The sequence below is a fragment of the Eumetopias jubatus genome, unplaced genomic scaffold (genome assembly GCF_037043125.1).
Source record: "Eumetopias jubatus isolate StellerSeaLion01/CBP00866 unplaced genomic scaffold, mEumJub1_p1.0 scaffold_16, whole genome shotgun sequence".
NCBI lineage: Eukaryota > Metazoa > Chordata > Mammalia > Carnivora > Otariidae > Eumetopias > Eumetopias jubatus.
Window position 1 is genome coordinate 63,862,776 of NW_028274822.1, and position 26,519 is coordinate 63,889,294.

Consider the following 26,519-nt stretch of genomic DNA (forward strand, 5'->3'; position numbering starts at 1 on the left):
TGGGAGAGAAGAACAAATTAGTGAACTAGAAGATAAGATGATAGAAAAGAAGGAAACCGGGGAAGCATGGGAAAAACAGATTAAAGCCTAAGAGATCAGACTGTGAGAGATTAAGGATGCCATGAAACATTCCAATGTCAGAATTATTGGGATCCCTAAAGGGGTGGAGAGAGAGAAAGGACTAAAAGGTATATTTGAACAAATAGTAGCTGAGAACTTCCCTAATCTGGGGAAAGAAACAAGTATTTGTGTCCAAGAGGCAGAGAGGATCCCTCCCAAGATCAAGAGAATAGACCAACACCCCAGCATATAATAGTACAATTTGCAAATCTTAGATCCAGGGAAACAATCTTGAAAGTGGCTAGGGGGAAGAGATATCTTACGTACAGAGGGAGGAACATCAGAATAATGGCAGACCTGTCCACAGAGACCTGGCAAGCCAGAAAGGGCTGGCAAGACATATTCAGGGTACTAAATGAGAAGAACATGCAGCCAAGGATACTTTATCCAGCAAGGTTGTCATTCAGAATGAATGGAGAGACAAGAAACTTCCAAGGCCAGCAGAAACTGAAAGAATATGTGACCACCAAGCTGGCCCTGTAAGAAATATTAATGGGGTTCTACAAAAGAAGAAAGACCCCAAGAGTAATATAGACCAGAAAGTTACAGAGACAATCTATAGGAAAAAGGACTTCACAGGCAACATGATGGTAATAAAATCATATCTTTCAATAATCACTCTCACCATGAATGGCCTAAATTCTCCCATGAAATGGCACAGAGTTGCAGATTGGATAAAAAGACAGGACCCATCCATATGCTGCCTACAAGAGACTCATTTTGAATCTATAGATACATCCAGACTGAAAGTGAGGGGATGGAGAACCATTTTTCATGCCAACAGACCTCAAAAGAAAGATAGGGTAGCAATTCACATATCAGACAAATTAGATTTTAAGCTAAAGACTGTAGTTAGAGACACAGAAAGACACTATATTATCATTCTAAAAGGATCTATCCAACAAGAGGAACTAACATTTGTAAATATCTATGCCCCCAATGGGGGAGCAGCTAACTACATAAGCGAACTGTTAACCAAAATAAAGAGTCATATTGATAATAATACATTAATAGTAGAAGACCTCAACACTCCACTCTCAGCAATAGACAAATCATTTAAGCAGAAGATCAACAAAGAAATAAGAGCTTTGAATGACACACTGGACCAGATGGACCTCATAGATATATACAGAACATTCCACCCTAAAACAACAGAATACTCATTCCTCTCAAGCGCATATGGAACTTTCTCCAGAATAGACCAATACTGGGTTACAAATCAGGTCTTGACTGATACCAAAAGATTGGGATTATTCCCTGCATATTCTCAGACCACAATGCTTTAAAACTGGAACTCAATCACAAGAAAAATTTGGAAGAAATTCAAACACTCAGAAGCTAAAGACCATCCTGCTTAAGAATATTAATTCAACCAGGAAATCAAAGAAGAACTTAAACAATTCATGGAAACCAATGAGAACAAACACATATTGGTTCAAAAGCTAAGGTATACTGCAAAGGTGGTCTTGTGGGGAAAATACATAGCCATCCAAGCCTCACTCAAAAAAATAGAAAAATCCTGAATACACAAGCTACCTTTACACCTTAAAAAGATGGAGAAAGAACAACAAATAAAGTCTAAGCCCAGCAGAAGAAGAGAAATAATTAAGATTAGTGCAGAGATCAATGAATTAGAAACCAGAAATACAGTAGAGATGATCGACAAAGCTAGAAGCTTGCTCTTTGAAAGAATTAATAAGATCGATAAACCTCTGGCCAGACTTATCCAAAAGAAAAGAGAAAGGACCCAAATTAATAAAATTATGATTGAAAGGGGAGAGATCACGACTAGCACCAAGGAAATAGAAACAATTATCAGAAATTATTATCGACAACTATATGCCAATAAATTAAGCAACTAGGAAGAAATGGATGCATTCCTGGAAACCTATAAACTACCAAGATTGAAACAGGAAGGAATTGACAATCTAATTAGACCAATAACCAGGAACGAGATTGAAGCAATGATCAAAAACCTCCCAAAAAACAAGAGTCCAGGGCCTGATGGATTCCCTGGGGAATTCTACCAAACATTTAAAGAAGACATAATACCTATTCTACTGAAGCTGTTTCAAAAAATAGAAACAGATGGAAAACGTCCAAACTTGTTCTATGAGGCCAGGATTAACTTGATCCACAAGCCAGGCAAAGATCCCATCAAGGAGGAGAATTACAGACCAATATACCTGATAAATATGGATACAAAAATTCTCAACAAGATCACAGCCAATAGGATCCAACAGTACATTAAAAGGATTATCCATCACGACCAGGTGGGATTTATTCCTGGGATGCAGAGGTGGTTCATGAGTTGCAAATCAATCAATGTGATAGAACACATTACTAAGAGAAGAGACAAGAACGATATGATTCTCTCAACTGATGCAAAAAAAAAAAAAAGCATTTGACAAATTACAACATCTTTTCCTGATTAAAACTCTTCAGAGTATAGGGATAGAGGGAACATTCCTCAAATTCATAAAAAACATCTATGAAAAGCCCACAGTGAATATCATCCTCAAGGGGGAAAATATGAGAGCTTTTCCCTTAAGATCAGGAACACTACAAGGATGCCCACTCTCAACTATTGTTCAATATAGTACTAGAAGTCCTAGCAACAGCAATCAGACAACAAAAAGAAATAAAAGGTATTCAAATTGGCAAAGAAGAAGTCAAACTCTCTCTCTTCACAGATGACATGACACTTTATGAGGAAAATCCAAAAGACTCCACCCCCAAATTACTAGAACTCATATAACCATTCAGTCATGTGGCAAGATACAAAATCAATGCACAGAAATCAGTTGCTTTTCTATACACTAACAATATAACTGTAGAAAGAGAAATTAGAGAATCGATTCCATTTACAATAGCACCAAAAACTATAAGATACATTGGAATAAACCTAACCAAAGAAGTAAAGAATCTATACTCTAGAAACTACAGAACACTTTGAAAGAAATTGAGGAAGACACAAAGAGATGGAAAACATTCCATGTTCATGTATTGGAAGAACAAAAATTGTTAAAATGTCTATGCTGCTCAGAGTGATCTATAGTTTCCACACCATCCCAACCAAAATACCAACAATATTTTTCAAAGAGCTGGAATAAACAATCCTAAAATTTGTATGGAACCAGAAAAGACCCCGAATCACCAAGGAAATACTGAAAAAGAAAAACAAAGCTGGAGGCATCAGGTTGCCTGATTTAAAGCTATATTACAAAGCCATGAACACCAAGACAGCATGGTACTGGCACTAAAATAGACACATAGACCAATGGAACAGAATAGAGAGCCCAGATATGGACCCTGAATTCTTTGGTCAAATAATCTTCGAAAAAGCAGGAAAAAATATGCAATGGAAAAAAGCCACTCTCTTCAATAAATGATGCTGGGAAAATTGGACAGCTAATACAGAAAAATGAAACTCGACCATTCTCTTACACGATCCACAAAGATAAACTCTAAATGGATGATAGACCTCAATGTGAGATAGGAATCCATCAAAATCCTAGAGGAGAACACAGGCAGTAATCTCTTCGACATCAGCCGTCAGAAACTTCTTTTAAGACAAGTCTCCAAAGGCATAGGGAAACAAAAGCAAACATGGACTTTTGGGTCTTCATCAAGATAAAAAGCTTCTGCACAGCAAAGGAAACAGTCAACAAAACAAAGAGGCAACCCACAGAATGGGAGAAGGTATTTGCAAATGACGCTACAGACAAAGGGCTGGTATTCAAGATCTATAAAGAACTTCTCAAACTCAACACCCACAAAACAAATAATCCAGTCAAGAAATGGGCAGAAGACATGAACAGACACTTCTCTAAAGAAGACATACAAATGGCTAACAGACACATGAAAAAATGTTCAACATCATTAGCCATCGGGGAAATTCAAATCAAAACCACATTGAGATACCACCTTACACCAGTTAGAATGGCAAAAATTGACAAGACAAGAAACAACAAATGTTGGAGAGGTTGTGGAGAAAGTGGAACCCTCTTACACTGTTGGTGGGAATGCAAGTTGGTACAGCCACTTTGGAAAACAGTATAGAGATTCCTCAAAATGTTAAAAATAGAGCTATCCTATGACCCAGCAATTGCACTACTGGGTATTCACCCCAAAGATAGAGATGTAGTGAAAAGAAGGGGCACATGCACCCCAATATTCATAGCAGCAATGTCCACAATAGCCAAACTGTGGAAAGAGCCGAGATGCCCTTCAACAGACGGATGGATGAAGACAATATGGTTCATATATACAATGGAATATTACTCAGCCATCAGAAAGGATGAATACCCAATATTTACATCAACATGGATGGGACTGGAGGAGATGATGCTGAGTGAAATAAGTCAAGCAGAGAAAGACAATTATCATATGATTTCACTTATTTGTGGAACATAAGGAATAGCATGTAAGACTTTAGGAGAAGGAAGGGGAAAATGAAGGGGGGGAATCATAGGAGACGAACCATGAGAGACTATGGACTCTGGGAAACAAACTGAGGGTTTCAGAGGGGAGGGGGGTGGGGGGATCGGTTAGCCCGGTGATGGGTATTGAGGGCACGTATTGCATGGAGCACTGGGTGTTATATACAAACAATGAATCATGGATCACTACATCAAAAACTAATGTCGTACTGTATGGTGACTAACATAACATAATAAAAAAATATATAAGAAAATGCAGAACCCATTTTGCTGCAGAAATTAAAAAGTAAAAAATAAAAATAAAATAAAATAAATAAAAATCTTTAAAAAATTTACATAGTGCTTTCTATGTGCCAACCACTAAGATTTTTCTAAGTGCCTTACAGATGTTGACATTTGACCTTTACAACAAATGTGGAGGTGGGCTTATTGACTCCATTTACACAGGAGGTTCAGAGAAGTTCAGTTGCTAGCTAGAGGCATGATTCATACCTAAGATTCCATTCTGAGAATGATGAGAAGCCACTGGGTTTTCAGGTTTTAAAAGGATCCTTCTGGCTTTTTCATGGAGAGTGGATTTCAGGAGCAAGAGAGGAAATGGTGAGCAGCCGTACAGGTGGGGGCCTAGTTGGAGTTGCTTAGGGAATGATGGAAAGTGAGGAAGTAATAACAGCAAGTATGGACAAGTACTTTCAGAAGTTTTTATGCTAGAGGGTGCAGAGGGGGAGTCAGCATGGGGTAAAGGAAGCATTCTCTTCAGTAAAGGGTCTCATGGGTATGTGTATGTATTGATGGAAACATCCAATAGGTTGGGGGCCTTGGGGAGGCAGATAACAGTACCAGAGAGGTTGTGGGACACTATCTGAGAAGGCAGGAGGGGATCATCGACAGAAGTGGGACACTTCAGCCAGAATGACAAGATGGTCTGTGGGAGGCAATGGCCTGACTGTGGAAAGATGAGGGCCTGCCTGCTTAATTGTTTATGTTCTCAAAGAAATATGAAGCAATGTTATTTTAGTCTAATCTAACATTTGGGTGATTTCACCAATTTCTGAGCTAACAAATGAATTAGGAGCATATATTTGGGATAGGTGCATGACCAGAAGGGCTCACCAAAGTCATGCCAAATCATGCTGCCCAGAATAGAGGGTCAACTGCAGACACAAATTTAGCTTCTGCCCATAAAACCAAAGGAAGCAAATTTCTTAGAGGTTTATATTTCCTATTCTGACCCCACTTCCAGTGGTAAAGGAAATATATCGAAATCCATTTGCAGAACACCTCTACCTGCACAAAAAGCCCAGCAATAACAATTGGCACAGAGCTTGGCTCAATAAAAGATTTTTGTCCCATCCCCACTCAGAACATTCTGTTGTTAGCACTTTCACATACGTTTGGCCCTTGGATCCTCATAACAACAGCATGTACAGAAAGGGAAATATTTATCCATTCGTTTGCTCATTTATTCAGCACTCCTTTGTTTTTTTAAAATTTTATTTATTATTTATTTATTTATTTGAGAGAGAGAGAGAGAGAGAGCAAAGGGAGGGGCAGCGGGAGAGGGACAAGCAGACTCCCTGCTCAGCAGGGAGCCTGACATGGGGCTCAATCCCAGGACCCCAAGATCATGACCTGAGCCACACAGGCACCACAGCACTCCTTTGATTGTGTGTTCCTCATGCCTGGCCCCCTGTTGGGTGCCGGGGAGACAGATGAGTATGATAGTCTCTGACCAAGCAGAGTTCATCTAGTTGGGAAGAAGGATAACACAAGAATAAATGTGCAACACACAAAGGTTATATGTAGAAAGTGTTATATCCTAAGTGTATGTACAATACTTGAAGAACTCAGACGTCAGGGTGCCTGTCTCTCCATCAGGGAAGTGTGAGGACATCTTCCCATACTGTTGAAGTTGCACTGTGAACAGTAAATAGGATTTTGCTAGGCAGGCACAGTTGGGAAGAGTGTTACAGAAAAAGAAGGAAAGTTATGATAAAAGCACATATTTGGGGGTAGGAAGGGGTAGAGAGGGAATAGGGAAGGATGGGGTAGGACAGGAGGTAGACTGTCACAGCAATTAACCATATTGACCTTAGAGCCAGACTGACTGGGTATGGATCTGGATTTTCAATTGACGACCTGTGTGAGCTTGAACCTGTTACATAAACTTTCCAGGACTTTGATTTTTAGTTTCCTTCTCTCTGAAAAGGATACTAAGATTTCCTAACTGTGGCAGGGAACCTGGGCTCACCAAACCCCGTGTATGCTCTCTCTTTCCAGTTTCTGTTATAGTTCAGTTGGGACCCACCGTGTGACTACTTCTGGCCAGCAGGCTTTCTGTGAGGTGATGGGTGTCAGTTCCACCCTGAGCCAGTGAATGCCAATGCCTCCCCACTCACTTCCTTTTTCACATCTTCAGGGTCCTCAGAGGCCATATGTTCTATATGATGATAGATGCCTCTGGCAGCCTGGTCCCTGGATGACAATGTGGAGCAGAGCCCTCTCTGCCCCATACTGTACAAATAATGAACAACAAATCTTTTGTGTTTTAAGCCACTGATATTTTTGGGTTAATTTGTTACTGCATTTTAGCCTGCCCTATTCTAACTAATACAGTAGCATTTACTGTTGTTATAAGAATCAAATGAATCAACACTTGTAAAGCATTTAGAATGACACCTGGCATATAGTAAGTGCTATATAAGAGTTTGCTCAGCTAAATACAGGGTCAGACAGTAGGGATTGGTGAGGACATGGGGGTAAGTAAAGCCAACATGATTTGGATCATGAAAAACCTTGAATGCCATATAAAAATGTGATTTTTAATTAGAGGAGTACATTAAAAGTAGATAAGATTTTTTGAAGCATGGGTAGAGAGAATAAAAAGGCAGTGCCTTGCACATAGTAAACCCTTAATGATGACCAGCCTTTGTGTGTCACATTATGTTCCTTGACTGGTGGGTGGGGTAGAGCAGGGAAGATGGGGTGGTACCAGCCACAACCTGAAGCTGAAGACTGTTAGAAGGATTCAATTGATTGATTTGGGAAGGGGGACATGGTGGTGGTGACTATTTTTGAAAGAGATTTATACCTTAGCCCCATTGCATGCAGAGCATCGCCCTTAGGGCTAAGGGAAGCTACAAAATAAAGGAAAGTGTAAGGGTAGGTTACAGAGTCAACATGGTGAGAACCCCCCTTTTTTTTTTCAGAGTTAAAAGGTACACTAGAGTCTCTTTACCTTGGTCCAGCTCTTCCAGTTTCGCAGAGGAAGAAAGTGACCCCAGAAAGGCTGACTTGCCCAAGGTCAAGTAGCTATTCTGTGCCAGACAAAAGGTAAGTCTGCATTTCCTCACCCTTACCTACTGCTCTTTGTGTTCTCAAGGAGACCATGGTAGTGAAGACTTTCTCTTGGTCTTTTCTTCTTCAAGTAAACTTCAGTTTTCCTGCCTTCTTTCCCTTTATCCTAGTGATCACTTTATTTTTTCTCTTCCTGAGTTTCTGTAAGTGTTCTCATATCCCTCCCAGATATGGAGCTTCATTTAGACATTCAGGGTCCTGGAAAGGATGGCCCACTCAAACTGGATTATTTGAGAAGAGTCAAATAAAAGGACTATCTACAAAAATGTGGGCAGAGTATAGTTAAACCCCCACAGGTATTTGGGACAGTCATGCCTGTTCCCCTATTTGCAGTCCTGGGTCTGAGGGGAGAGCAGAGACTGTGTTGACTGACTGCACTGGAGAGAGTATATGCCTGTGGTGACATCCCCCCCAAACAGGGAGGAACTGGGGGGCACCCCATTCCTCTTCCTTCCTCTCTGATCTGCAGCTCAGCCTCATGGGTTTAATCCAACCTGTAGCCAGAGGGCAAGCAGTTATTGACAGATCCCTACTGCTGAGCCTCCCAGGGCACAGAGCTGGAGGGAGGGGTGGGGCAAATGGAAGATTTTCTGCACAGACACACAAGTTCAACAAAAACTGGCTTGGAAAGAGTTTGCAGAGGTCATCATACGTTTGCCACCTGGCACATATCAGTCTGAGCCTCCCAGTTCTGCCCTTAGCCCAGGTCCTAGTCACTGACTTGTGTTATCTCTGTACCCACATGTTCCTGCTCCCACATTGCTCCCATTTCACTAAGCACTGCTATGTCCGCATCTTGGCTTTATTACACAACAGAATGGTTCTGTAACAAGAATACTCTGTGCAATCTGTAAGGCTTAAAGTCACAGATAATGCCTTTGTAGTCTGTAGCTAGAGAGACAGTGTTTTATGCTCATCAAAGATATGTGTATTTCCCATGTTTAAAGTACACAACATTCCAGAATGCTCCTTTTGCATTTGGCCAAACTGTCGAAAATGCTTCAAGATCTTAGCACTCTCTCTCTTTACCAGGGAGAGATTCCATCTATCAGAAAACATAGCCTATCTGTGCTAATTTAAATAAACAAATAATAAGGTTCCAAAAAACTTGAGAACATAAGGAACTGTTAATAAATATTCTGGTTTGGGCATAGGCATGCTGTCAATCATTTTTGGTTTTGGAGTTTCTCCCAAAAAGGAAAAATAAGGCCCTTGATTTTGTCTCAGAGCAAGTCCATATGCACAGGACCATTCACTATTGCTTTTAATGAAAAACCTCTAGCAAATCCCATTCTCTCAGAATTGGAAGGGTACTCACAAGTCCTTCAGTTTAAAAATTTTGATTTGCAGGAGGGTAGGTGGGTGGGAAGATGGGGTAACTGGGTGATAGGCATTAAGTAGGGCACTTGATGGAATGAGCACTGGGTGTTATATGCAACTGATGAATCACTAAATTCTACCTCTGGAAGTAATAATACACCATACATTAATTAAATTGAATTTAAATTGAAAAAAAAATTGATTTGCAGGTAAGGAAACTGATGCCCAGGGAGGTGAAATGACTCAATGTCATCCGGTAAGGCTAAGTAACTGTCTTTCATACTTAACACATGTTTCACCAGAGGCCCAAATTTTGCTTGTCTTCTCTCCTTTTAAATTTTTTTTAACAATTATATACTTTAATTTTTTTAAGTTTTTATTTAAATTCCAGTTAGTTAACGTACCTATTAGTTTCAGGTGTCTAATTTAGTGATCCAACACTTCCATACAACACCTGCTGCTTATCACAAGTACACTCCTTAATCCCTGTTACCTATTTAACCATCCCCACCCACCTTCCCTCTAGTAACCATCAGTTCTCTATAGTTGAGAGTCTGTTTCTTGGTTTGCCTCTCTCTCTTTTTCCCCCTTTGCTCACTTTATTATTTTGTTTCTTAAATTCCACATATGAGTGAAATCATATGATATTTGTCTTTCTCTGACTGACTTATTTTGCTTAGTATAATAATACTCTCTAGTTCTATTCATGTGGCTGCAAGTGGCAAGATTTCCTTCTTTTTTATGTGTTTGCATTTTCCTTGATATAAAAATTAAAGTACTTGAGCTGCCATCCTGTGACACTGTTGGAATTCTGGCTCCTTTCCCTAACTCCTACTTGGAATTTGTAACCAGCATTTCCTTGGTTGCTGCTGGCCTCCACTTGCTCTGAGGGCCTGCACCGGCATCTCATATTACCTTGGCTCATCCATCCTGGCCCAGGCTGACCTTTCCCATACTGCTTCAAGCAAGCTGAGGCTCCTTATTCTCCTAGTATTAGGCTCCTATGCAGAACAGAAGACTTGATAGAGCAGTATGGTAGCTCAGAGCCTCAGCCAGATTGAACTATTTATTCACTCAAAATTTGTTGAAAGCTTACTGTGCCTGACAATGTTTTTGGTGCTGACAATTTGGCAATTAACAAAACAGGTCACCACCCTCATGGAGTTTTTATGTTAGGGCTAATCTACTTTATGGAAAAGGCTTTTTTCTTTCTCCTCTCCCCTGCCTGACACCACCTTAATAGGGGCCTTGTCCCTTAAAGCAGAATCTTTTATATTACATCCTGTACAGCTTTTAATCCTTGGCCTCCCCAAATTCCTTTTATCTCAGTGGGCCAGAGGAAAACTGAAAATCTCTTTAAACAATTTTAAAAATTTGTCCAAAAACAATACTTCTTTATTTGATTTTGTTGAGCAGTAGTTTTAAAAGTGTGGTCTTCAGATGAGCAGCCTGAATATTACCTGGAAACATGTCAGGAACTCAGCAAACCTGCTGGGTCAGAATCCTGGGGTGGAGGTGGGGGGAACCCTGCCACCTGTGCCTTAACAAACTCTCCAGGTGATCCTGATGTCCTGAAGGTTTGAGAAAGACAGTTGCAGAGCAATTTAACTCCCATTTGTCTCAACCTATTCCTTCTAGGCCTGGGGCTTTTCTTTACATAACCAAGGGATCTGATAAAGTGCTTTCCCAAAGAAAAGAAAGTTACTCTCAGTAAGTTTAAGGAATAAAAAAAGAGAATGTAAAATTTCTGACTTTTAGGAACACATTGTTCATGTATTTTTGAAAATAGATCATAGACAGGTATCAAATTATATAGTATTTAGACTCCCCTGGACATAATAATTGATGTAATAGTTTTAAATGTCAGTATTTACGAAGAACAGGAATGATATCTTTTGCAGTTACTTAAGCTTATGACAAAAAAAAGTTTGAAGTTTCCATGAGAAATGCACATGGGAGATGTAGGCTTTCAAGATCCTTTTAGTGGGCATTTGAGCAAAAATATTTTAAAACAACTGATCTACAGTATCAAAGCTACAGTTCTTGGGGCGCCTGGGTCGCTCAGTCGGTTAAGCGGCTGCCTTCGGCTCAGGTCATGATCCCAGGGTCCTGGGATCGAGCCCCGCATTGGGCTCCCTGCTCGGTGGGGAGCCTGCTTCTCCCTCTCCCTCTGCCTGCCTCTCTGCCTACTTGTTCTCTCTCTGGATCTCTCTGCCAAATAAATAAATAAAACCTTTAAAAAATAAAAAAAAAATCAAAGCTACAGTTCTTAATGTAAATAACCTTTGTGATATGGCTTCTGCTTACCTCTCCAATTTCCAGCAAAGTGGGGCTGGTACATTCACCTTATCTCCACCCACCCTGGAAAACTTGCAAAAGGGAGTGCTCCTGCTCACCCTACCACATGGAACACACATACTGCTCATCTCCTTGTACTGTGATGATTTGCCCAGTGTCCTCTACTAGGTCACGAGCTCCCCTGGGGTAGGGAACATGGCTTCCCTCATCTTGTCCCCTCTCTACCACAGATGTTTTTGTTTGAATTATCCAGTAACCAGTTTAAGTTTACCTTGGGTAGTAGCTCTAACATTTTTTCTAGTTTCTAGGATGTCAGTGTATGTCACTTTGTCACTCATCTATGTTTCTCTGCAAAACATGTACTTGTACATGTACATTTGTCAAAGTAATCTATTTTAGTTTCAAAGTATTTATTTTGCTGAATATCCATAAGAAAGTTGGCATGCGCATTCTTTCCCCTCTAGGACAACACTCCAATTGAGGTTTGAGCTGCCTTAGCTCCTCGTACCTCTGCACAAGAGGCCTCTCTTTGAATTTGGTTAGTCTGGCACTCCAAATTCTCAGAAGAGGTTCTCAGCCAGCCCCAGACAGAGTTCTACAATTGGATGCGAATTCAGAGAAATCCACACACAACTTGTGGCTGATTTTTTTATTTGAAGTTACCAAGGGGAAAAAAATGTTTTAATGTCCTATTGAAGTGTGAGAGTGAGGTTCTTGTCTCATGGAGTTGAGGAATGAATCTTGAGGACAAAGGAGAGTGAGTAAAGCGATAGTTTTAAGTGAGGATAACAAAAAGCTCTCAAGAGTGAGAGGGGTCCCAACAGGGTTGCCACTGGGGGCTTTTAGGGTTGGTCTTTTATAGGAAGCTAACCAGGGAACTTAAATCCTTTTAACATCTCTATTGATAGCAACATTGGGTAAGGACTAGTGATAACTTTTAATGGCTTACTTCCTTTTTGGGGTGTGGTAATTCTTTGTTGGTCACAAGCAGCTGTTATAACTAAGACCCCACTTCTGGCACTTAGGACAGGATTGTCTGGTTTAGTCCCTTATCTCTGGTTTCCTTACAGCTCCATATTTTTATGATTTTTGTGAGCCTGGGCATGGAGCCCCCCCAGTCTATCTCTCCCTACCTAGCCCTGCCTGGCCCTTACTCACCATGGAGTAAGCTCAGGTAACAGAAGGTATTTGTGGAATAATCCAAGTTATTTCAAGGCACTAAACACCAGTTGTCTTTTTAAAATTCCAATCTCCTCTGCTATTTTTGAGTCACTGATGTTAACTTCTTTCTGTGGAGGCATAAATGTTCTTGATATATATGGATAAATCTCAGATCACTGTGGATAAGAGAATGGTGCCCAGCTCTTAAAGAATGGGACATTTCTTCCAAGACATGATAGGTATAGTGGCATGCCCCATGGGAATGCTTGTGATTTGAAGTCATTACTTGTGTCCTGAAAAAAGTGGACTTCAGGGAAAAACAAGAAGGTTGTCATAGGAGGTGTCTAGAGGATAAGCTATATGAGGGTGCAGAGAGAAGAATCTGAACTGAGGGCCACCAGTAGCTAGTAGCTGGTAGCTATGAAGTAGATCACAACTAATCAATTCTTCTGTTATAAAATATGAAAGCAATTGCAGGGAACACATAAAGGAATAGCATGGCTGTGTTCCAGTAAGATTTTGCTTATGGACGAATGTAAACATATAATTTTTGTATTTCACAATATATCATTCTTCATAATTTTTTTCAATAATTTAAAAATATAAGGACCAATTTTAGCTCACAGGCCATACAAAACATAGAATTTGGCTGACAGGTTGTAGTTTGCTAACTGATGTAGACTATTGTGGCAAGTAGTATTATTTTTCAGAATATTTTCTGCTTCTTCCTACAAGGCCTTTTCTTATGGTACCCCCTACTCACACTTCTCTGTGAGGTTATACTCCCATCTTACTGAAGTCAGGCAAGGCTGAAATGTTGCAGAAAATAAAAATCAGACTGGTGAGAAACCAAGTGACAGAGAAGTAGGAGAACTCAGGTTTATTTTACACCAGTGGACCCAGACAAGCTCGCACTCAAAATTCTGGGCCCCAGGCAGTGGGGTTATAGAGATTTTATAGGGGAGTGCAGGGGGTCAGGTTCCAAGGGCTATGTTGACTGCTGGTAGGTGGGTTTAAATTGGGAGAGGGGTGGTTGCTTTAGGCTGGAACAGCGGTTAGGGCAGTGCAGGGAACTTGTGGCAGAAAAGAAGCAGAAACAGCTGGTTATCACTTGCTCCCAGCAGGGATTCTGGTTATCTCTAGCTATATCTAGTAACTCTCCATCTTCTGGGGTCCACCAGCCTGGGCCTGCTCTGGGTAATTTTTCTTTTCAATATGACTTGCACTGGCCAATGAGATATGAGCTGAAGTGAGGCCACTAAGAGACAAAGTTTTAACATCCATGTCTGGGTTCCTCTATCACATCTTTCCCTCTGCCACAAATATTACAACCGCTTATTCAGGAACAAAATGCCAGCTACCATCACTGTATTCCAACACTGTGTTAGTAAGACCTAGTGAATGGGATAAGCAAAGATAGTAAAATATTGGAAGAGAAAATTATTTTTGATGTTATTTGATACATGGAAAATTCAATAATAAAACCTTCATAAAATTATTCTGGCATTTTGATGAGGTGATTGAATAAGAGATAAATATTGTCAATAGATGTTGTTTTTGTTAACCAGCAAAAATAAGTAACAAATTGAGATAGGAAAAAGAATTCCAATTCACTTTAGGGTATAAAAAAATGAAGGAATGATTAGGAATTAAATTCAACACTAAATTATATGTGAAAGAGTAAAGCAAGATATGAAAGTGTAAAAATTATCTAATATTTTTAGATGTGAAGACATTGTAAACTTAGGCTTCAAAATTAATAAGCAACTTTAATGTAATTCCAACTAAAACTGCAATTTTTTGAATTGCATAAAAGAATGATAAAATTTTTGTGCAGTGGTAAATATCTGAGAGTAATCAAGGAAACAGTTAAATGTGGACTTATCTTGCTAATTTTGTAGTCAAGTTAAGAAACCTGGAAGCTAGGGGGTGGGGCAAATCCACACAGGCAGGATTACCTGAGAAATAGAGCAGCAGGACCCTCCCCCAGAAGACAGGCTGGAAGTCAAGTGGATAATAATCCTTTGAATCCTATAAAACTATAAAATCCCAACAGAAGGGGAAAATTGTATATTGAGCTCCAGGTGTGGCCTCATGACTTGTTTACTTTTCAGATATAATTTTCCTTTCCTTTTGTTTGTTTCTTTCTTTCTTTTTGATTTTTTCCTTTTCTCATGCCGTTTTCCCCTGCCGTATTCTTCCTTATACCTTCTCATTTCAACTAGATATCTATTATACCAACTCATTTTTGCATAGGCACTTTTTAATTTGTATTTTTACACAGCTATATTTTTTATAGACATATGCTTTATTTTAGCCCATTTTTCACTCAGTTTTACCTTTTTATATATACAAGTTTTACTTTCCTAGTGATTTGGGGATGTAGTGTCCGCTAACACACAGATCAAAATACACCCAGGAACAACTGAAACTCCCTGTTTTGTCCACACTGAGAGATAATAGCCCCCCAATCCATCCCCCCACTTTTTTCCTTTATATTCCTATTTTTAATCTTTTTTCTTTTTTTTCACTTTTTAAATTTTATTCTTGTGTTTCATTTTGGGTTTGTTTTTTCTGTGATAACATCCAACCATCCTGGATTTTGCTAGGGTACATCTGACTTGGGTCGTGGTTGGTATTTTAGACTCTGTCAAGTTGTTCACCCATCCATCAACAGAATGACTAGGAGGAGGAATTCCCAACAAAGAAAAGAACCAGAGACAATGTCTTCTGCCACAGAACTAATGGATATGGATATAAGCAAGATGTCAGAGATGGACTTCAGGATAACAATCATGAGGTCAATAGCTAGGCTTGAAAAAAGTTTAGTGACTATATAGAACCTCTAAGGGCAGAAATGAGATCTAATGAGGCAGAACTTAAAAGTGCTATGAATGAAACGCAGTCTAAACTGGATACTCTAACAGCCAGGGTGAATGAAGCAGAAAAACAGATGAATGACCTAGAAGATAAACTGATAGAAAGGAAGGAAAATATAGAAGAAAGGGATAAACAGCTAGTGGCACATGAGATTAGAATTAGAGGGATCAATGATGCCATGAAATGCTCCAATGTCAGAATTATTTGGATCCCCGAGAGGGTGGAGAGAGAGAGGACTAGAAGGTGTATTTGAACAAATCATAGCTGAGAACTTCCATAATCTGGAGAAGGAAACAAGCATTTGAGTCCAAGAGGCAGAGAGGACTCCTCTCAAAATCAAGAAAAATAGAGCAACACCCCAACATGTACTAGTGAAGCTTGCAAATCTTAGAACTAAGGAAGCTATTCTTAGAGCTGCTAGGGGGAAGAGATTTCTTACATACAGAGGGAGGAACATCAGAATAACATCAAACCTGTCCACAGAGACCTGGCAACCGAGAAAGGGCTGGCAGGACATATTCAGGCTACTAAATGAAAAGAACATGCAGCCAAGAATACATTACCCAGCAAGACTGTCTTTAGAATGGATGGATAGATAAAGAGCTTTCAAGACAGGCAGAAACTGAAAGAGTGTGTTACAAACAAGCCAGCCTTTCAAGAAATATTAAAGGGGATTCTGTAAATGAAAAGAAACCCTAAGAGTCACATAGACCATAAAGAAACAGAAAACTTACAGAAACAGGGACCTTACAGATAATACAATGGCACTAAATTCATATCTTTCAATAGTTACTTTAAACATGAATGGGCTGAATGCTCCCATCAAGAGGCACAGGGTTTCAGATTGGATAACAAAGCAGGACACATCCATATGCTGTCTACAAGAGACACATTTTGAAACTAAAGACACCCCCAGATTGAAGGTAAGGGGATGGAGAACAATTTATCATGTCAACAGATGTCAAAAGAAAGCTGGGGTAGCAATTCTCATATCAGACAAATTATATTTTAAACCAAAGACTATATATAGTAAGAGATGTAAAGGGACACTATATCATACTTAAAGGGTCCATCCAAAAAGAAGAGCTAACAATTGTACATATCTATGCCCCCAACATAGAAGCACCCAATTATATAAACCAATTAAGAAACAAAATAAAGAAACATATAGATAGTAATGCATTAATAGTAGGAGATCTCAACACTCCACTCACAGCAATGGACAGGCCATCTAAGCAGAAGATCAACAAAGAAACAAGGGCTTTGAATGACACATTGGACCAGATGGACTTCATACATATATACAGAACATTCCATCCTAAAACAACAGAATATTCATTCTTCTCCAGTGCACATGGACCTTTCTCCAGAATAGACCACATACTGGGTTACAAATCAGATCTCAACTGGTACCAAAAAATTGAGATTATTCCCTGCATTATTTTCAGACCACAATACTTTGAAACCGGAACTCAATCACAAGAATAAATTTGGAAGGAATTCAATCACGTGGAAGTTAAAAAGCATCTTGCTAAAGAATCATTGGGTCAACCAGGAAATTAAAGAAGAACTTAAACAATTCATAGAAACCAACAAGAATGAAAACACATCGATTCAAAACCCATAGGATACTGCAAAGGCAGTCCTAAGGGAGAAATACATAGCCATCCAAACCTCTTTCAAAAAATTAGAAAAATCCCAAATGCACAAGCTAACCTTACACCTAAAGGACCTGGAGAAAGAACAGCAAATAAAGCCTAAACCAAGTAGGAGAAGAGAAATAATGAACATTAGAGCAGAAATCAATGAAATAGAAACCAGAAAAACAGTAGAACAGATCAATGAAACTAGAAGTTGGTTCTTTGAAAGAATTGATAAATTGATAAACCACTGGCCAGACTTATCCAAAAGAAAAGGGAAAGAACCCAAATCAATACAGTCATGAATGAAAGGGGAGAGAGATCATGACTAACACCAAGGAAATAGAAACAATTATTAGAAATTATTACCAGCAATTATACGCCAACAAATTAAGCAATCCATGCATTCCTAGACACTTATAAACTACCAAAACTGAAACAGGAAGAAATAGACAATCTGAACAGACCAATAACCAGCAGAGAAATTGAAGCAGTAATCAAAAACCTCCCAAAAAACAAGAGTCCATGGCTGAAGGCTTCCCAGGGGAATTCTACCACACATTTAAGGAAGAAATAATACCTATTCTACTGAAGCTGTTTCAAAAACATATAAATACAAGGAAACGTCCAAACTCGTTCTATGAGGCCAGGATTATCCTGACCCTAAAACCAAATCAAAAAGGAGAATTACAGACCAATATCCTTGATGAACATGAATGCCAAAATACTCAACATGATTCTAACCAATAGGATCCAACAGTACCTTATAGGATTATTCACTATTACCAGGTGGGATTTATTCCTAAGATGCAAGTGTGGTTCAACATTTGCAAATCAATCAACGTGATAGAACACATCAATAAAAGACAAGAAACATATGATCTTCTCAATTGTTGCAGAAAAAGCATTTGACAAAATACACTATCCTTTCCTGATTAAAACTCTTTAAAGTATAGGGATAGAGAGAGCATACCTCAATATCATAAAAGCCATCTATGAAAAGCCCACAGTGAATATCATCCTCAATGGGGAAAAACTGAGAGCTTTTCCCTTAAGGTCAGGAACCCGACAGGGATACCCACTCTCACTACTATTGTTCAACATAGTATTAGAAGTCCTAGCAACAGCAATCAGACAACAAAAAGAAATAAAGTGTATTCAAATTGGCAAAGAAGAAGTCAAACTCTCTCTCTTCACAGATGACATGATACATTATGTTGAAAACCCTAAAGACTTCACCCCCAAATTGCTAGAACTCATATAGCAATTCAGCAATACATCAGGATACAAAATCAATGCACATAAATCATTTGCATTTCTTTACACTAACAATGTGACTGTAGAAAGAGAAAATAAGGAATCGATTCCACTTACAACAGCTCCAAAAACCATAAGACACCTAGGAATAAACCTAACCAAAGAGGTAAAAGATCTATATTCTAGAACCTACAGGACACTTCTGAAAGAAATTGAGGAAGACACAAAGAGATGGAAAAACATTCCATGCTCATGGATCAGAAGAATTAACATTGTTAAAATGTCTACGCTGCTCAGAGCAAATTACACTTTCAATGCAATCCCTATTTTGATAGCATTGACATTTTTTACAGAGTTGGAACAAACAATCCTAAAATTTGTATGGAACCACAAAGACCCCAAATTACCAGGGGAATGTTGAAAAAGGAAACCAATGCTGGGGGCATCACAATGCCTGACTTCAAGCTATATTACAAAGCTGTAGTCATCAAGACGGTATGATATTGGCACACAGTCAGAGACACTAGATCAACGGAAAGAATAGAGACCCCAGAAATGGACCGTCAGCTCCATGGTCAAATAATCTTCAACAAAGCAGGAAAGAACATCCAATGGAAAAAAGACAGTCTCTTCAATAAATGGTGCTGAGAAAATTGGACAGCCACATGCAGAAGAATGAAACTGGACCATTCTCTTACACCATACACAAAGAAAAACTCAAAATGGATGAAAGACCTCAGTGTGAGATAGGAATCCATCAAAATCCTAGAGATCATAGGCAGTAACCTCTTTGACATTGGACACAGCAACTTCTTTCAGGACACATCCCTAAAGTCAAGGGAAACAAAAGCAAAAATGAACTTTTGGGACTTCATCAAGATAAAAAGCTTTTGCACAACAAAGGAAACAGTCAACAAAACAAAGAGGCAGCCCATGGAAGGGAGAAGCTATTTGCAAATGACATCTCGGATAAAGAGCTGATATTCAAAAATCTATAAAGAACTTCCCAAACTCAACACCCAAAAAACAAAGAATCCAATCAAGAAATGGGCAGAAGACATGAACAGACACTTCTCCAAAGAAGACATACAAATGGCTAACAGACACATGAAAAAATGTTCAACATTACTAGCCATCAGGGAAATAACAAATCAAAACCACAATGAGATACCACCTTACCACCAGTCAGAATGGCAAAAATTAACAAAACAGGAAACAACAAATGTTGGCGAGAATGTGGAGAAAGGGGAACCGTCTTACACTGTTGGTGGGAATGCAAGCTGGTACAGCCAGTCTAGAAAACACTACAGAGGTTCCTCAAGATGTTAAAAATAGAGCTACCCTACAACCCAGCAATTGTACTACTAGGTTTTTACCCCATAGATACAGATGTAGTGAAAGAAGGGGCACATGCACCTCAATGTTCACAGAAGCAATGTCCACAATAGCCAAACTGTGGAAGGAACTGAGATGCCCTTCAACAGATGAATGGATAAAGAATATGTGGTTCATATATACAATGGAATATTATTCAGCCATCAGAAAGGATGATTACCCACCATTGTATTGACATGGATGGAGTTGGAGGGGATTCTGCTAAGTGAAATAAGTCAAGCAGAGAAAGACAATTACCATATAGTTTCAGTCACATGTGGAACTTAAGGAATAAAATAGAGGACCACAGGGCAAGGGAAGGAAAACTGAATGGGAAGAAATCAGAGAAGGAGACAAACCATGAGAGACTCTGGACTCCAGGAAACAAACTGAGGGTTACAGAAGGGAGGTAGTGGGGGGATGGGGTGATCGGATGATGGGTATTAGGTAGGCAGGTGTTGTGATGAGCACTGGGTGTTATACGCAACTAATGAATGATTGAACACTACAACAAGAACGTATTATGTACTCTATGTTGGTTAACTGAACATAATGAAAAATAAAATGAAGTAAAATAAAAACAATAGTAAAAATCTTTGTCAGAAAAAAAATTTCTGAGGTAAAATATCTCATAAAGTAATATGAGAAATAATCATTTGGGATCAAACTATTTTCACTGTATAAGTCAGTTAAAGAACTTCCTTCAGCTATTTCCTGTGTCTCTCCTGGTCTCACATTTCTCCACAGCACTGACTTCCATTAGACATAATGTATCTCTTGCTGACTGATTGCCTGTCTTCCCACATTAGAGCAAAAGCTATCTGAAGGTAGGGACTTTCCTGTTTCACAGTGCCCAATACAGTGCCTGGCTCTAGTATGCATTTAATAATATCATTGAATAAATAAATGAATATTGTACAAATTAGTAATAAAAAGAGAAACAATGCAATAAAGGCAGTTGAAGATTATGAAAAGACCAATTCCAGAAATGCAGGTCAAGGAAAAGAATCAATATATCAGAGATTCTGTTCACCCTTAGTGGGGGTGAACAGAATGAAAATGAAAAACCAGGTAATGAAAAACCAGGTAACAATGACATTTAACTTCTCACTAGATTGATGAAAATTTGAAATGATTATAACTTCAATCCTGGCAGAAATATGCAAAAAAGATATTTACATAGATCTCTGGAGGAAATCAGAATTGTTATAGCATTTTGAGAAAACAATCCAGCATTATCTTTTTTTTTAAAGATTTTATTTATTTATTTTAGAGAAAGAATGAGCAAGTGGAGGGCAGAAGGGGAGAGAGAGGGAGAGAGAATCTAGAGCAAACTCCACACTGAGCAGAGGAACCCAATGCCGGGGTCGATCTCATGACCCTGAGATCATGACCTGAGTCAAAATCAAGCGTCAGATATTTAACTGACTGAGCCACCCAGGTCCCCCAGCAGCATTATCTTTCAAAATAAAATATATTGTACCCTTATCAGTGAGCTGACTCCTGAGAATTTGTAATATACATAAAAACACTGGTGTTTAAGAATATGTATATGCATTGACTGCAGCATTGGTTGTGATCACAACAAACAAAATTAACATACATCAAATGAGAAATGATTTAATAAACCATGGTGTGTTCACACAGTGCAATATTTGTGATATTATGGAATGGAATAGTTCAGCTATTAAGAAGAATGAACTAGAGCTAAACCAGTTGATTTCATGAGATATATTTGGGTCAGAAAAACAAGATGCATAAAATATGCAATATAATAACAAATTGGAATAACAATGAAAAAACTATGTGTATGTGTGTGTATGTGTCTATGAGTGTATGACTGTGTAGAAGAGGGTACGAAGGAAGAGAATGAAAAAAGAGAATTCAGTAAATGCATATATATTCATATGGAAAGAATTGTTAAATGGAAAGAACCAGTTGGATGACAATATGTATAACTTGTTTACAACTGCATTCAAAAACATATGTCTTTATGTATGTATCTAAATACAGATGACTCTTGAACAACCTGGAGGATAGGGGTGCTGACCTCCCACGCAATTGAAAATCTGAGCATGACTTTTGACGCCATGAAAACTTAGTAGCCACCTGTTGTCTTACTTATAACATAAACAATCAATTAGCACATATCTTGTATATGTATTATATACTGTATTCTTACAATAAAGCTAGGAAAAAATGTTATTAAGAAAGTCATAAGGGGACACCTATGTGCCTCAATCAGTTAAGTGTCCAACTCTTGATTTCAGCTCAGGTCATGATCTCAGAGTCCTGGGATTGAGCCCTACATTGAGCTCTGCACTCAGCACAGAGTCTGCTTGAGATTCTCTCTCCCTCTCCCTCTGCCCCTCCTACTTGTTCTCTCTCTCTCTCTCAAATAAATAAATAAATCTTTTTTAAAAAAGAAAATCATAAGGAAGAGAAAATGCATTGACAGTACAGTACTGTATTTATAGACTAAAAAATCTTTGTATAAGTGGACCCATGCAGTTCAAATCTGTGTTGTTCAAAGGTCATTGTATATCATGAAAGATACCAAAATCTTAATGGTGGACACTTTGAGGGAGAAGGCTTTATGGATTGGGGGGTGGGATAAAGTAATGAAGTAAGTTTTCTTTTTATTTCATACGGTTCAATTTTTTTTGCCTTCAAAATGTGGCAAGTTGCATTTATAATGAGTTTTTTTAAAAAATCAATAGTGAAGGATGCGATTTGTCTTGACTTATTGTTTCCTATTTTTGCCTTAGGACCTTTAGATGTTTTCTGTGTCCATCAAAACTTTCTGGGTTTCCTTCCTCTGGTTTGTCAATTTTTTGACTGGGTGGATGTAGAAGGAAGAAATGCTGTGTATTTGTGTATGTGTGAATGTGAGTACATGGCTGAGACTAAGGGTATAGTAATGTCGGAATCAGTGAATGGCAGGACTAGGGTCTTTCTTTTTTAAAGATTCTACATGCCCCATCTTTTTACTGGTTGGTTTAAGGAAATGCAATTGTGCCAGCCCGTACCAGGGAATTCCCGTAGTGGAAGAAGACAGCTCAGTCCTATTGATGACAAATGCAGTTACATTTATTTTATGGGATGGAGGCAGTCTGGGGGATGGAAAGGGAGCACTTGCACACCTATCTTTCTGGTGGAATTATGGATTTTTCCATTAGATTTGTCATGCTGTGTCTGCCTGTAAGACCTTCCTGATTTCCCAAGACTACTGCTCAGGGAATGTGTGTAGTCATGGAGACCATCTGCTCCTCACCCTTACTCTACTGGTCATCTCAGGGTTGCACATTAATTCTGGCTGGTATTTTAGTTGGCAGTAAGGTACAGGGCAAGGCTTAGGGGAAATGTTCACTATTTTTTTCATGTATTTCCCATTTATTCATTTATCCATCCTTTGCACTACCCACCAATTGGCACATCCATTTCTGACCAATATTTGTGATGATCTATGTGCCAATCTTGTCCTATGGATGGAGATATTCTTAATGAAGAATAAGATCCTTATCTGCCCCCCCCTCCCCGGAGCTCATTGCTACATCTGGAGTCAGACTAAGTATGCATTTTACTAGAATGTCATATGCATTATAACATAGGCAGGCATGAAGCACCCTGGAGGTGGAAGAAGTAATTAATTCTCTTCTGCATGTGGGGCTGGGGGATCTAGGAAAGGTTTCCTGAGAAGTGATGTGGAGCCAGATCTGAAGTGAGGAGTAGAAATCTTCCAGGCAGAAAGAGGGGCTTATTGAATAAATGGAAAGTTGTACAGGACAAGAAGGCAAACTGGGGAGGGGAAGGAGCATGGACAGAGCATGGGCCCCAAGTTGCATGTGGAGAACCCAGCAATTCTGGGCTGTACAGCTGGAGCTGAAGAAGGAGCAGAAATGTTGTGGCTGGGCAGATTCAGTGAGGAAGTGACGTGATCCACCTGCATTTAAAATTAGTCATTAAGATGACTCGCACATCATTCCTTTCTTGTCATCCAAATTCACTATTTTCCCTTGGTGAGATGGCTGTATGGTATAAAATTGACCACAAATGTATAAGTTGCCCTAAGATCACCATTCTAAAATTTAAGTCTTGTTTAGTTTATGGTAGTGACACAATTTGAAGAAGGATGATTTTAGCACATTCAAGAGAGGTCCACATATCTCATCTGCTGGTCAAGACGACTTTTATCCCCAGGGACCACCTCACTTCAGAAAGAAAACAAGAGAAATAAACTGGTTACTACTGACAACAATTTTGATATCCAGAAGAATAATCCAGAGAACATTTTAACTTTTACCACATATACCCAGATCTCACTGGGTTGAAGTTGAAGTGGGGTGTACTACATCATCCTGGCTAAACTGGAACTCCGTTTTGCAGGACCCCCTTCACTGATTCCAGATTAGAGTTAGCTAAAAGAGAAGGCTGAATGGAATTGAGCAGGCAGAAGCTAGCAGGAGCTGTGATGTTCTGAAGGTCATCCTGGTGGGAGGCAGTGAGAGAGACAGGTGCAAGCAGGTCCCATCTTGTCTTAGTCTCTTCCACCAGGTGTCATCAGGTCCTCTTCTGGACTGCTGGTCTGGCCAACTCCCAGTGATCCAGGCACACAGATCAGATGCAGAGGCCAAACCTACCACTGACTCCCCATCTGTTCTCTCTGATGACCCTGCTCTGGCAGCTGGGCACACTGGCCTACTTGTTCTCTCTCTGTATCTCTCTGCCAAATAAATAAATAAATAAATAAATAAATAAATAAATAAATAAATAAATAAATAAATAAACTTTTAAAAAATAAATAAATAAGAGGGCTGCTTGGGGACTTTATTCTTATCCCTCAAGTCCTCCTTTCAGATTTCTACTTCTCCAGTCTTTCCTGAAATTTTGTAGGATCTTATTTCTATAATACATCCCTTATTTAATAATATGCATAATGACTGTATTTCTGAATGCTGACTGAAGAATTTAACAGCTAAAAATAAGGGTCCTCAGTAAAAGAAATCTTAAAGAATGTGGCTTTGAGTCTGAATGGTTGCAGAAGCCTGAAGTTTTCAAAAAGAAAAAAAAACAATTATGAAGGCTTGAAGGACAGTAAGAAAATTTTTATAAGACTGAGGAAAGGGAGACCCATATTATATGGTGATGAAACATTTGGTGAAATTGTAGGCTTCAGCAAACGGAAGTTAGATGGATACCTAATGAACTTATGGGTCTGATTAAGATTTCAAAGCAGAATTTTGTAGGGGATAACTGGCTACTTTCAGCTGACTATAATAAAGTATAGGAGAAGCTACATGAGTTAGAGGGCAACTATTTAATTTCAAGCAGAATTTAGAGGAAATACAAAGAAGCCAGAATTTACTGTGTTGGAAATAAAGCAGTATATCCTTCTCAGCTTCTCCAGATAGCAAGATATTTTGAAAGTAATAAATCGCCTTAAGGAAAAAATAAAATCCAGAACACTTACAGCCTAACATATCCTTAGAGTAAGTTGGTCTTAGCTCAGACAAGAGATATTTAAGGTGGTATCTTTAAGCTGGACAAAAATTCTTCTAATAATATCAAGGGTGTGCCTTGTACACCTGTCGACTGGACATTTGGGCTTCTAAGAATCTCAAGATTATTCTCCTATATCAATCTCACATTGAGCACAAGGTAGAGAAACGCCTATCTCAGTAAATAAATGTGGTATGGCTTCTGTCTAATGGAGAGTGATTGTGACTTCAGTCTAATTTTATACATGAGAAACTCACAAAAGTTTTAAAGAAATTGTATCATCTTGGACTAAAAGGCACAAAGCCAGTTTACAATAAAAAGAGGACTCTGGGCCCTCAAGGTCCTATGGGCAGGAAGCAAGGTGAGAAATTATTTTAGCTATAACATAAGCCATTTCTTATGGGAAATGAAGGATTATTTAAAGGATGGAGTCAAGAATCACAAAGGACTACTCCCAGGTAGCTGCAGTGGGCCCTAATCAACTGGTGCTGTGGGTACAGCTAGATTTCACAATTGCTCTCCACCAGTGACTGTGTGCTTCCTCCTCTCCTTCCCTTTGAAATGAGAGGAATGGCAGTGATGATCTTGTTTGTCCTATGTTGGGTGTATATGAAGCTGAGAATTTGTCTCCTTAGTTCACAGGTCTTCGAATTTAGATAAACTACCCCAGAAGCTGCAACCAAGGAGCCACAATGGAAGAAATGTATCTTGTGATTTGGATCACAAGATCCTGAAATTTGAGCTGATGATTTTATGAGAGCAGTATTTTTGGGATCTTGAGAAAGGTTAGTATGTATGTATGTATGTATGTATGTATGTATGTATGTATTTGCATGTGTAGCACAAGGATTGTGGCTAGATGGCAGACTGAGGGAACTAGTGTCCAAAAAGAACTTTTAAAAATTTCATTCCTCCTTTTTGTACATAATGTTTCTTGCATCAAGAGCTTATGTCTTTTCCTTTTGACTCTGGAGTGGGTCTATGACTGCTTTGACCAATAAAAATATGGAAGTGAGTTTTGGAAGTTTTAAGTTAATATTGGAACCATTGTCTTGTGTGGATCTGATCTTTGTCCTTGATTTCACAAGCAGGTCTTCTGCCAACTTGGAGAGGGGAGGTGGCTGGGGCTCTTGGTTGAATAGTTTGTGGGTGGACATGCACTTTCATACAG